Below are 13,928 nucleotides of genomic sequence, written 5' to 3' on the forward strand. Positions count from 1 at the left end.
GTCCCTGCCTATAGCAGGGGGTTGGAAATAGATGGTCTTAAAAATCCCTTCCAACCTAATGATTCTATGATTCTCCCAGCCACTGACAGAGAGGAGGTGAAATGAGACCAGTGCTGTGACAGGGCAAGTTTAGAGACCTAACAAGCTAATGTATGCTGTAGAACTAAAACAAACAACGATTACAACCTGCATACTAATTCTCTGGTTTTGTATCACTCAGCACTTGTGGTCCCTTCCCTCACACTCAGAAGAAAGAGGTCTGATGCACATTTAACAAAAACTGAAACACCAACAAACAACAACCTCTCTCTTCTTTCATTGCCAATCTCTTTATCTTACAGCACTGCTGTTTACAGAGAAGAGACAAAGGCTGCTTAGGGATGCATCTTTAAAAAGTAATAAGGGGAAGGGAAGGAGCAGATATCCTTGAGATCAGATGATTCCCCAAGATGTTTGATCCTTCAGATCAAATGCAATATTATTCCTCCCACTGTGCGTGCCTGTGTGTATTAGCACCAGTTTTCTGGCAGAGCAAGGCAGGTACTGCTGTCCTTAGAATTCCTGATCACAGCTGTGGGAGAATCACAGAAGACGGGAACAAACACTGTCCATTAAAAGACAGCCTTGAGTTGTTTTTTTTTTGACTGTTTTCTTGCTTTAGGCTGATACTTTGGTGTTCACTCAAACCACTGAAGTCTCTTATCAGGGACAGCACAGCATAGAACATAAAATAGAAAAACACAGGCAATTTGAGTTTCCTCAGAAAATATTAGAAGGCAAACTTTGAAATGTCTTAATTTTAAACTTCTTTCCCTTCACAATTATCTCTCCCTAGAAGAAAATTGATGACAGTGAAGTGACAAAAGAAAGAAGAAAAAACAAGCAAAGAATAAGAAATTAAAACTGGGGAAGGCAGAAAGAAAGAAAGAAGGAGAAAAAATTACTTCCCCAGGGCTTCTATTCTGCTTTTTCATACATATCTTCCTAACCACAGCACAGGAAAATGATCTTCTATTAACCACATTAAACTCAATCATCCATTAAAAAGTATTATATTAATACCTGCCTCGTGCAACAAAAGATCCCTAGGACAACTACATCCTTCCCTGTTGCAGATGCCTTCCTTGATGAATTCCAGTTCATATCAAAGGAAAACTTGGAATAAATGAGGGCCTGTATCACCCTCCTAGCAAATAGTTATGAGCTGGATTTGCCACTGATATGAATGCAATGAAGTTTCCAGCCCAGCACACCTCATTTTCCTTCCCCATCATTCCTATGCACTCTGCTGCTCACTGGAGGAAGCAGTGTGCACAAGCGTGACACCACACCTGGGGACCTGACCCATCTCAGCTGCCACAGATCTTCAGGTTGCCCTTACTGGATCTGGACCTGCAGAGAACAGAAAACCACTTCCCTCAGCACCCTGTGCGATTCCCAGACACAGAGCTGCCAAGCACAGCGCCGCAGAGGAAGCACCTGCTTGTTAGCAGCAGCACCTCACATGTTACCTAACACAGCTTTTGCCATGCCCCGGCTCAGCATTTGACTCACTTGTCAGACTACAAGAGATGAAGAAACCAGAGTCCTCCTCTTCATTATTTTACAGGCCTTGCAACCTAAACTCATCGGATCAACCTGCTAAAATAATCTCATACTTTAAACTCTTATTTTGAACTAGTTTTGGTTTTCAGGTAACCAAGAAACTCATCTTTATTCGGAGGCAATTTCTTTTACAGCTGCCTGTAATCTCCCAGCTTCCAGACTGAAAATCATTTAAAAACAAATGAGCTTCCCTGCAGATAAAATTCAGAATATCTCTGAGCTTTCAAGATGATAAAACCAAAAGGCAGCGTTATGCTGGAAAAGGAGATGAAAAACAGAGGAAACCAGGAAGTCCCATAAAGTTCAGAATTTAACCTTAAGGCTAGAAGAAATGGGCAGAGAGTAAATTCTTAATTTCCACGTGCCATTTTCTGGAAATGTGATGAGAGCAGCAGCAGAGCACATATCTTGTTAGTGCTGCTCATATTCTTGCGTGGCTTTGTATGTGTGTGTTTGGTCTCCAGTTGGGCCTCGTGCCATCATCTATTATATATTCACAGCTCCAGACTTCACAGCCAAGATTTTCAAAACGCTTTAGTAGCTCGAGGTGCCTCCAACACTGAAACATCCCGAGGCGAGCAGCTCGGCAGCACTTGCAGTAACGGAGGCCTTTTTGAAGGTTGCATGAACTGGATGCTCACATGGAATGATACCCCCTAAGCCCCCCATAATCACCAGCAGAACTTACTATTCTTATCTTTATTTCAACTCACATTCATGCTTAAAGCCTGCTAAGAGGACATGAAGAAACTGCGCATCTTGCTTGTCTAATGCCAAGAATTAACATAAATATATAATTCAAATTTTCAACTTTTTTTTTAATACAGATTCTTACAGACTTGCAGGATTCTTGCTGTGTATGTGTGATAATTGCAATTACACTCAGCATACAATTGTCACTTCTACGAAATTTCCCTCAACTTGAAAAGTGCCTTGAAAAAAACCACAACAATTAAAACACAAACATCCTTAATCTTACTTTCTTTTATTCCATGAAAATTCAGCACTACAACCTCATCCTTGGTTAGGATCACACAACTCCTTACCTCTTCCCTCCTTCAATACTGGCCTGCCACTAACATGCTATAGATGCCCCTCTGTTGGGGGTTCAGCTGCGCATCTCATGCTACCAAGTGGTGACTGCATTTGGCAATCACTTTCTGCCTTTTCCACTACAACCTCCAACAGGTTTCACACGGATAATGAAAAGATTTAAGGCACCTTTCCTACTGAATGCACTGGACAACAAGTTGTTGCTGCCATAAAAAAAAAGAAAGCTATTTTATTGGAGAAATGGGTGATGCCTTGAACATATTAATCAGGGAGGACACGGCAGAGGAAGACTGTTAGGTGAGAAAATGAAAACAGCTTGCCCAATAAAAGGTTACACAGTACATTCTGTAGAGCTTGGCATATATGCTAATGTCTCCCCACACAACTTCTGCATGTCAGCACAATGCGAGAGACTGTGGCTGTGTAGTGGGGAGAGAAAAATAAGAGGCCAACAGAAGAAGTAGTGTGCACACATCTGTTCTAAAAAATAGAAGAAAAAAGAGAGAAAGAGAAAGCAGGCAGTCGGTGTGAACTGACCACAGTTCTCATGTCAAGGCACTTCACACGAGGCAGAGTGAAGAGCTGGATACCTGGGTGGTCACTGCTATGGAGCATAAGGAGCAGAAGACAATGCTTTCTTGCAACAAAATCAAACCCTTCTAATCCCTGTCCTCTCCTCGCATGTGAATGCTGTAAGAATGGAGGGAGGCTTCATTCCAGTGTTAGAAGTATTGGCACTATTCCCTCCCAAGTCATTTGTGTGAAGCAAGTGGGTACTGTACAGTAGGATCACAACTACACAGTGTTGCCAGCCTGGCAGGCTTCCCAGGGAAGCACAAACTCACTCAGGGCCAGTGACATGGGTACAGATCCTAAACTCACGGCCTTGGTGCTGCAGCAAGACGTAACACCTTTCTCATTGCATTCCTCTGAAGAGCATGAAAACTCCTCAAAAGCCAGCTCCTTACCTCCTTGCTGACAGCAGCAGCAATTCAGCCTATAAAAAAAACAATAATCCAGGAGAGTTTAAAACAATCCTGAAAATAAATAACTTGAGATCTGTTAAGGAGAAAACATGTATTTGCACACTCCTGGCCTGCTGTTCCTGGTAGCATATGCACTGACAAGTTCCTGCCAAACAATTTTTGTGCTCCAGTAACCAAATAATGGCTCCAGCGCCACATGTTAAGAGGCATTACCTCCTAAAGGGGCCCTCGTGGCACCAAAATGTTACAACACTGAAATAAGCACCACATCTTTTCTTTTACAGAAGGAAAAAGCAGCTTGACCTTCAACTCAGCAGCCCCTTGAGCACCTACCACAGCCTCAAGGGTGAAAAACACATTGCCTGTTTCCAAACAGAGGAGGAAGATCCACACCTAGCAAACCAACAGATCCAACGAATCCCCACTTGTAGAGGAGAGATGATCAACACATGACTGAGGGGACACAATTCCATCTGCAACACCTGAACAACCGCGAAGCTGCACTGGGAAGGTGCCTTTAGATTCATCCTACAGCAGAACCTCAAGGCTGCCCTAAAGGCACAACATGGCCACAAAAAAATGCTTCTTAGCAAGACCCAGGCATCTCTCTTTTGATCCAACTTGTAAGTGTTCACCATTGTCAAGATATACTTCCAGAAGTTTCATTTTCATTCATTTGGTTTATAGTGGAAGAATAAAGAGTAGAATAAAATTATCCTCAGTTCACTGATCCACACCAGCAGATGTCTGGCACTCACCCTCGCCCCATCTCCATCCAAAGGGATTCATACACGATGCTCTAGGCTGCGTCTCAGCCTAATGAACTTGCAATTGTCTGACTGCAAAATATGCGGCTTTGTGCTTTTATTTTCAGCCTCATAAACATTTGTGACCATATTTAAAATATCAAAGTAAACGGCTATTTTGTATTCAGCGACATCATCGTGAGTTTAACTAAGTACATCTTCTCAGTTCTATGATATAAGTTGCTGTTTCTATTGGATCAGCCAATTCGGCACGCTAGTACTGAATGCTCAACTTTCTACTAAAAAAAAGAAGTGAAATAGAACAAAGCAGAACTAAAACAGGAGAATTCCCAGCCTAGAACCCAGTGCCAAGCACTGTGAGAGAGGGGCCTTACGCCAGTCCTGGGCACAATGGTGACTCATGCCTTGAGTTAAAGATATTAAATGTTTTTGGCTGCTGGCTTCAATTTTCAAATTGCATCTGAAAACAAAAGCCCCAGACAGGCTGATGCTATGCTTAGCACAACCTAGCATTATCTAATCTAACTGTAAAATATTCAGTAGTTTAGAATTCAGTCATGTCAGCTGCTGTCTAATTTCCTCTCTCCCCTGTGGATTCCAAGTGCCTTTTCCATGCCTTTTTGCCATTAAAATCAGAGCCAAAAAAAAAAGGCAGAACTTATAAGAGCACTTCTATACCATCCATGCATCTCTTTTTTTTTTTTTTTTGCCAGTAAATATTTGGTTATTTTTTCTCCACCAAAAAGAAGAATAAATAGTGGATGTTGTGATGAGGTCACCTCCCTAACAAAGCACCTCAAGGCAAAACCTTTCTATGTTTGCCAAGAAGAAAACACAAATTAAATAAAATAAAACACAGGCACAAAGTATTTTTTTTCATCCTGTAAAAGTTTCAAGACGTAAAGCTGCATGCTTCATTTTGAGGAAAACACTCAATTTCTATTTTCATTTAGAATATTGTCTAATTATATGAATAGTAGCACATAGAGAAGCTTAAAAAAGGATTAAATTAGGAAGTCTGAGGTCATGTTTCCAAATCAGTATGAATCTGTCTTAAACATATTCATAGAACTTTTGCAGCTGGACTTTTTTGTCATTGTTGCTGCTGTATTAAGAAAGATAAAATTTTATTTTCCAAGTGCACTTCTTGCTTCTTCAAGCATGGAATGAATTAGAGCAGCTTGTTTCTTTCTGCACACAGCGTTTCCTCTCCCCTCTTGATTGCTGTTGATTAGTTCAAAGAGCAGGCAGGGGAAGTAAAACGCACTGAAAGACGATGGCCAAGTCAAGTACTTCCAGTTATGAACAATAACAGCTGTTCTGAAGACGTGGCATAAACTCTCTAATGCATACCATGCTGGTAATTGAGATTTGCTATGACTATTTGTGGAAATAACAACTTAAGGTAAATCAATTTGCTGAAATCTACCTTGTGAAGATGGAGGAATTCTTCTGCATATGTATGAAACAAATATCATGGAAAAAATTATTAGAAGTCAATCCTAAACAACACATTTTCTCTAGAAAACTGAATAGGTGAAAATTCACCTCAGCTGTTCTTGTGTCCAAGACATGATGAAGAATGTGAATCCTTCATCCAAAGCAGTAAAGACAAGAAATTGCAAAAAGATATTTGGAAAGAGAGAAAAATGTCATGTTTGAGTTTGAAACAATTTTTTTTCTTAAAAAAATATGGAAGAGAGTTAATTGCTTTATAATGGAAAGAGTATTGGAGTATGAAAACAATTTGCAATTCTGAGAGCCGTTCTCTGTCTACAAGACAAGAGTTCATTACCAGGGTTTTGTTGATTTAACACCACTGCACTGATTTTCTGCTATGACTTGTCTGCTAGTATTAGATCACCTTCAGTTTTATCAGATTCCAGTTCCATTCAGGAAGCCTTAGAAGCAGATAACTTAAGGCAAACATTTATAGGGATATGATTGCTTCTTGAAGCAAGGTAACCAAGCACTCTCCCTTCTACAATGTGGAAAAGCACTGGGGCTTCAGCTAAAACAAAGGAAGCAAGAACAAAGAACAGGAGTGGGAACTTTTTAAGAAAATGAAAGGTTTTCCTGGAGGTATCGTTTTGGGGACTGGCACGAAGTAGAGGAAGTTTGCTATAAAATCACATTCTACATCACCATTAAATCATCCAGAAGCTACAGGTCTATTATGTAAAGTACTATAGATGTCCTCAGGAAAGTCAGTCCCTTCCCCAGCTTTATTTTTAAATGAAAGTAATAAAAATTATTTTTAAAAGAAAGTAATAAAAAGCAACTACAACCACCATTCTTGCACTCATTTCTGGCAGTCTCCTTGCTCCTTTCTAAAGAGGCATTGCTCTTCTACCCAAGAAACACCAAGTATTTATGCTTCCCAGCCTGGGACTCATACCAGCTGTCCAAGTTGAAGTCTCAGTTACCCTTCTCTCATCTCAGCTCCCCGTCTGCCCAACTACACTTGTATTATAATCATCAGAAACCTCCAGCACCAACCAGCACAAAATTGGCTGCTCCCATCCACACTGAGGCCAAAGTGCTGAGCAGTGGCCCTTGTAGGAGTCAACATTCCTCAGTTGCCATGTTCTATACCAGAGGATTAGTCACTTCAGAACTGATTCATGATACAGAATGTTCTCACCCATTAATAAGTTCATTGTGGTCCTTACATTCTGAATTGTCTTTAATATCTTCAACCCTCTAGTTTTCCTTGTCTGTACTTTGACTGCTTCAGACACATGAAAACACTAACACAGAGTTTATTTTAAAATAAAATTTGCACCCTCCGACATGTTACTTACCAGAAGGAATTGAAATTGTCTCTGTATTTCCCTGAAATATTTATACCACAGAGAGCTGAGTTTGTTTAAATAATGTTGCCTTTACAATTAGAAGGCACATCACTTTAGTTATTAGTAAACCCTCAGGCTGCACCTTACCTCCTCTAGAAACTCCATTGTAATATCAGCAAGTATTCCCACTGCAGAAGCTGCATCGGCCTTTGAAACCTCAATCACTGGGAATTTTTTTGCTAGACTAATGGAAAAGGTCCAGTCTGCCTCTGAGAAAATATGAGCTAATTTATATGTAAACCCACGTAACAGCGTTTCATTTCTCCAGGCCTGACTCACACTGATAAGCTGTTAGTCCCAGTAAGGAAAAATGTGGGTTTTAACACAAAATTAGCTGTAGAGCATTCTACTCATTTGCTCTGTGACTGATCTGAGCTTTCTCACTCAGTGATACGGAAAACAGCAGGACTGAAGACCTTGGGGTGTTTTTACTCTATTCCTGTTAGCTGAGGAGGGTCTGGAGCCCAGAGGACATTGCACAGCCAGTACTGAAGAAGTGAAATAAGCTGTGCTGTGAAGGAAAGGGACCTTACTGCCTTTTTGAGAGGCTTGACTGTTTGAGCATTGTTCACATGTTAAACCTGCAATTCACCTTACATGAGCAAGAGATATTTCTGGAATGGGGTGCTGGAACATCACCTTTATGGGTAGGCTGGAGCCTGCAGACGCATCTCAGAGACAGACGTCCCTCCAGAGCCTACTGACAGCCTTCTGAATCCTGAAAACGGTAAATATTTTACAGCTTATTGTGCACACTGAGTCATTAAAGGACTTGAACAATGTACAAGCAGTAATCCTTGTTATTAACTAGTCCTCAGTTACTGCTAATGCAAGATGGCTGCTCTGGTAATGTCAGTTATTAGTGTTCAGGGGCAATATTGAAAAGCATCATTTGTGGCCAGTTTTGAGCAGTTTCCTTGATTCAAAACTACTACTTTTTCCTCCTTTCTACTGAGCTTCAATTCCAGATGAGCAGCTTATTTTTTCCATTTTAAATGATGCTTCTAGCATGTCATGCTTCACTTACAACTGGACATCTGCAGTGGAATTAATCTATTTCAACTCATGTTGATAACAGCGTTGCGTGAACAACTGCTCTTCTCTGGAAAATAGGAAAAAAACATTGTGGGAAACTGCTTCAGGTTGGTCCCAAGTGAAATGTGTTTGGTTTGGTCCCCCGTACTCCCTAGGCAAAATCCTCAGATAAATACTGATTAACTTCAAAATGCCTTGCATTATTTTTCCTTATGTGAAGCTATTGTTTTTAACATTTCAAAAAATATTTTAGCTCAAAGGTTTTAGATAAAAAAAAAAAAAAATCAATATTGAAAGCTGAACTATATTTCAAATATCATCATGAAAATACCAGGGGCACAGGTGGGAACAAGTGGAAGTGCTCTCCAGGAAGTTTTGTCCAATGGTATTTTTATACCCTCTTCTGTTACAACTGTAACAGCCCCTCAGATAAATTAATTAAGCCAAACAATACAAAACAAAATCCTGTGTCATGTTCGAGGAACCTGCTGGGACCTATCCCAGCTACTGAAACATCATTTAATGAGCACTCATTAAATTAACATCTACCCCCACAACAAGTTCAGCAGTAAAAGAGACAAGCAGAAGAGCTTTAAATGGCTTTTTCCACTCTCCGGGCTCCTGCTGCCTCATTTGGTTCAGGCACTTTGAATTCTGTGCCTCCGCACCCCCAGGAAGATGGGGTTGGCTGCAGAATAGTTTCACAAGGCTTCCATTTTTACTGTAAGTTTGCAGCATTAAGAGCAAAAGAAAATTTATTAGCCTCAAGCACAGCTGCCTCTGGAATTAAAGATCCTTCCCCAAAGGAGCTGTGATTGGAACTGCAGGCAGCCTCTGCGAGGCAGCTGCCAGGTCAGCCCTGCTCCCTCAGATTCAAAAAGCCTCAAGTGGGATCACAGCTGCAGTCACCCCTGAGGCCTTGCTGCCCTGCCTAACCCAAAGGCTTTCACTCATCTTCCCAACATGAAAGATGCTTTGTGAGAAGCTGGCTCTGCAGCACAGAAGCTTCTTGCTGGTTTTTAAGATGCCTGCCACACAAATGGTTTGTACCTTACTAAGCCAGGCTAGAGCTGGAGGAATGCAACCAGGACAGAGACGCAGTTTAATTCCACACCATGTTTCATAAACTAAAAAGAAGCTTGCTTCTTGTAAGTAGGTGATTTTGATGCACTATACTCCCACAGAGACCAATATCAGTGTGCCACCGTTCCATTACAATGCCTAGATAAACATAAAGAAATCCCAGTTTTTGTGCTGACTCATATGCCCTGGTAAAACATTGTTCCTTTGCTCTGAACTAAGAATGGATTTGATCTTGGGTGGGGTTTTTTTTGGTTTTGTTTTTTACAGAGACTGTCACGCTGCTTGCTGACTTGACAGCACGCTTGGTTCAAAAGGCATCTAATTGCACTTGAAAAGGCAAACTGCTTGATATATTTTTAATACCAAGATACTACAGAAGAAGTTGCTATGTGTTCAGAATCACTCAACCAGCATCTAGTATTGGTATGATGCATAAAGTTAATGATAGCATGTTAGGGTAGCCTGCTGCTATGTTAAGAACCTCAACTTTCTCTTGTAAAGCCAACCTCTAATATTTCATCTGGGCTAACATAGACTTCAATGTCAGTTAAAGCAGCATAAAGAAAATTTATTCAGATGTACAAAGACTTTGAAAGATGTTGTATCCAAATCAATTCAAGGGACTGCACAGCTGAGCTGGAAGGAGTCAGGTACCAACAGTAAGGCCCTTGTCTCTGGGTCCCATCACCAGATTACCACATAAAACGTGCTGCAGCTCAAAACTATTGCACAGTTTTGCAGGAGTGTGCCATCAGAGGTAGACTGTGCCAAGAAAGAGAGGAAGCACAACTTCCTTTACAACTGTTACAGACTTCTCAGACCAGGATGTGCAGCCATTTCTGCAACAGGTTTTTCAGAGGCAGTGCAGGAGCCATTGAAAAATAATACCTGGGGAGTATACCAGGAACAAACTGATCCTCCAAGCACAGCAGACACAGTGAAATCAAAAAGCAAAACCCTGCAGTGGAGCTGTGCAAGCATACTTATCAAAATCTGCACTTGAGTCCTACTGCAAGCAGCAGCACCAGCAGTGCCTTCATGGATGATTCTCTTAAAGAGCAGAGATTGAGATATCTCTACCAAGTAATGGACATTTTGAAGTAGAGAGGATTCTTCCTGGAAGTGACTGTGTAGCAGAAGTACAGAAGAGGGTTGTATAAAAAAGGCAAGAGAATTGTTTGCTCCCCATAGAACTCGTTGGTTCATTTTGTCCTAACACTATGTTTGTCTTTGGGTCATTTTTCACTGGTGGATTCTAGAAAGAGCAGAGGACAGTTCTGCAAGGACAGACTGCCTTAAAAATAAAAAGAAGCAGAGATCAGCACTCAAATATATTTTTAATGATATAAATTACTAGGGGGATGCTTTCTAGTAGTTAAAGATTCTCATTCCACCTGAGTTTCTAGTTTTCCCCTCAGCATTATTTTATTGTGTTTAAGGAAGAAAGAATTTAGCATATACACACTCTCACTTTGTCTGCTGCTCCCTGAATCTCAGCCCATTTCTCTCTGGCTGCAGCTGATCTGTAATAAAGAAACTTCCTTTTGTTCTTGAAGCCGACTGCTAGGAGTAATGGAGGAGCACTGAGGTCAGCAGAGAATCAGCTAATGCATAAAGAACTGAGCACACAAGCTCTCTCCAGATAAACTAAGGTGATGCAGCATAAGAAAGACTGGAGTGAGGTTCCACATACTGCAGATCCCCACAGAGAGAATTTCACCCAGCTGAAATCAGTGTTAAACTACATTTGAAACAGAGCCCAATTTGAAGTCATTCTGCATTTACCCTGGCAGCTTGCAGGTTGCTGTCTAGCCAAACTTTTAAGGAGGCTGTTGAAGCAGTGACTCTGGAGCTCAGATTGCTTTGCAGTAATGCTGTTGCATTCAGGTCTCTGCTACTGCTAAGTCTGCTTTTGTGAGTAGACCAGAAGGTATGATGTAATGGAGCAGAATTACACCTCATGGCCAGCAGCAGTGCCCATCACTCTGGAGGGAAGGAAGCAGAAGCCATACCCACAAACGCAGCTTAAGTTTAAATAAAAATCTGTGTGATATGAAGGCGCTCTTCTCTGAATGACCTCCCCTCCTTTCATTCCAGAGAAATGAATTACTAATGCCCTTGAGAAAATGTAATTGATTTCTACATGAGTGACTACCTTTAAAAGACACCCACGTTTTCAGTCCCATTTTAATATTAAAGAAAAACACCTGTAGCCAGTCTTCCATGGCCTATATATCCCTTCAAAATCCTGCAAGAAATTTGGATTGCCAGATTAGATGCTCCTAGCCCATGTCTGCTACACCTATGATGGGGTCCTGAAATATTCTTCCAAACATCATCCTACATCAAGTCCTCATCACTGTCTTGTAACCTGACAGTCCCCATTGTCCCAGCAGTGGGAACCCCAGGCCAGTGTCAGCCACACCTGCTAGCAGCAAGGAAAATGTGCTCAGGCAGATCTGCCAGCCCTTTGCTACCCATGCTATCAGGCATTCCATCCTTCATTTAAAAAAAATTGCCTGGGTTTTCCACCCCCTTTTTTTTTTTTTTTTGTCATTTTAACTCCTACTCACTCATCCTTCCCAGTCCTAAAACCAAGCACTTATAAATTCAGCAAAAAAAAAAAAAAAAAAATCTGGCTAAAAATCATTGCCTGCAAACCCCTGAAGCCCACCTCAAAACCCACTCCCAGACCTCTCTGGGACCAAACCAACCCTGCCTTCCTGACATCAAATCTAAGCTGTTTATCTATCTTTTGGCAAAGGCACATTGGGACTGACTTCTTTTGCTATTTCTCCTCGTTCCTCAGAACCTCAGAGTTGCAGAGAAATTCATTGCCATTACCAGCTGCGAAGGAACATGAATTACTTCCGAGCAAGAGAAAGGCGTGGGTGGAACAGTGGGAAGCATCCTGTTCTCTAATGGATATTTCCATTCAGCTGAATCAGGGAACACTTTCAGATTAGTGTTGTCACTGTTTGGAACACACATCTTAAATGCTATTGATTTTTAAGATGAGTTAATTTCTGCAATCCTTTGCTATTTACAATGTTTTAGATGAAGTCATCATCAGCTTTCTGTCGGCATGTGGAAAGCCATGTTCTGGAGAGCTCTGAAGGAGCATGTGAAAGCTGGGCCATCTTCCCTTCTCTGATCGTTGTTCAGCTACTATTGGGGAACACAAGCCATTAACTTATCTCTGTAGCGCTTTTGTTTTTTTTTAATTGAGCTGTACAGTCAGATTCTCTCAATTGCCACCCATGAGGTGCTTTTTTAATGTGCAGTACGCACCGACCTTCCAGTGTCCACACATTAGAGTCAAGGTTAGTACACGTTCTCCTGCCTTGTGAGCAAGGCAGCCGAAGCACAGGCACTGCTTTGTGTCAGAGCAATCAGCAAGCACCATTTACTTGCTTTGCAAAGCAGAGGCGTCAGGCTGTCCTGACACCAAAGGCAAATATGTTCTTAGTTCTGTGCTACAAGCAAACTGTTAGAAGTCAAGTTGAAGAGCAAGAAGTTAAACATAAAGTCCTTGTGTACCACACATTTCTACCTGATACTTTACAAAAGGGCTGGGAAACAGGCAGTGTGATGCAGTGCTACCTCTGTTAAGAATGGAAGCTCTGGCCAACCCCTTGCTACAGCAAGACAGTTTCAAGACCACAGGCAGCCTTAACCCCAGCACATCATTAAACAGCTGCATCACCTGGACACGTCTGTTTCTCATGCAGTTGGACATGTGCTCACTCCCAGCATCACCCTCTCCAGGATCAGGAGTTCAGCAAGAGGATTTCCTGTTGGAGAACTTGCTTACAACTTAACCTGATCCAGGACAGATGGAGTTGAGCACATTTTTAATATAGCCACTCCACGTGTCAGTGTGCCCAAGCCAATGAAGCTGCTGATGGCAGCACACATCAGCAGGTTATTTTAACCTAACTGGACACATGAAAGAGTCTGACAAGGAACTGTGCTCTCAAAATTTTCTCAAAGTCTGGTGTTTCACTGAGCTGATGGTTAGATGGCAGTTTGAATAGGAGCAATGCATTCAGAAGAAAGCATTTACAGGTGACCTATAATGGAAACAACACAGCCACTTCCCAAACGCATGAGCAGAGCATTCAAGGTAGTTCACAGCTTCCTTGCAAGGCTTTTTGTACACATTACCTAAAGGCTATGTCTTGCACACATTGATTGAAAATGTGCTTTTCTTCTGAGCGTACTGAAAACCCCACATAATACCATGGTTTTTCTTCCAGGTGGAAGAGATTACAAGAATCAGAGGCCAGGTTTTATTTATACACACATACAAAAGCATGTGGTGTGCATGCACACATCACTGTAAAACAGTCTCTTACAGCCCAAAATTGAAAGATTAGTTCAGGCTTTCTTTAGCATGGCGCTGACTTCTGACATTCTTTTTGTAGGCATTCATAAACTCAGGATTTGCTGCTAGCAAAAGCTGCCAAAAAGCCTTATTCTCAAACTCTGCATTACTCCCTTTTGCAATTGCTGCCAATACTTCCACACAGGACAGGAACACC

The sequence above is a fragment of the Lagopus leucura genome, unplaced genomic scaffold, assembly GCF_019238085.1.
Source record: "Lagopus leucura isolate 7727_CA_CO unplaced genomic scaffold, USGS_WTPT01 Super-Scaffold_806, whole genome shotgun sequence".
Taxonomy (NCBI): Eukaryota; Metazoa; Chordata; class Aves; order Galliformes; family Phasianidae; genus Lagopus; species Lagopus leucura.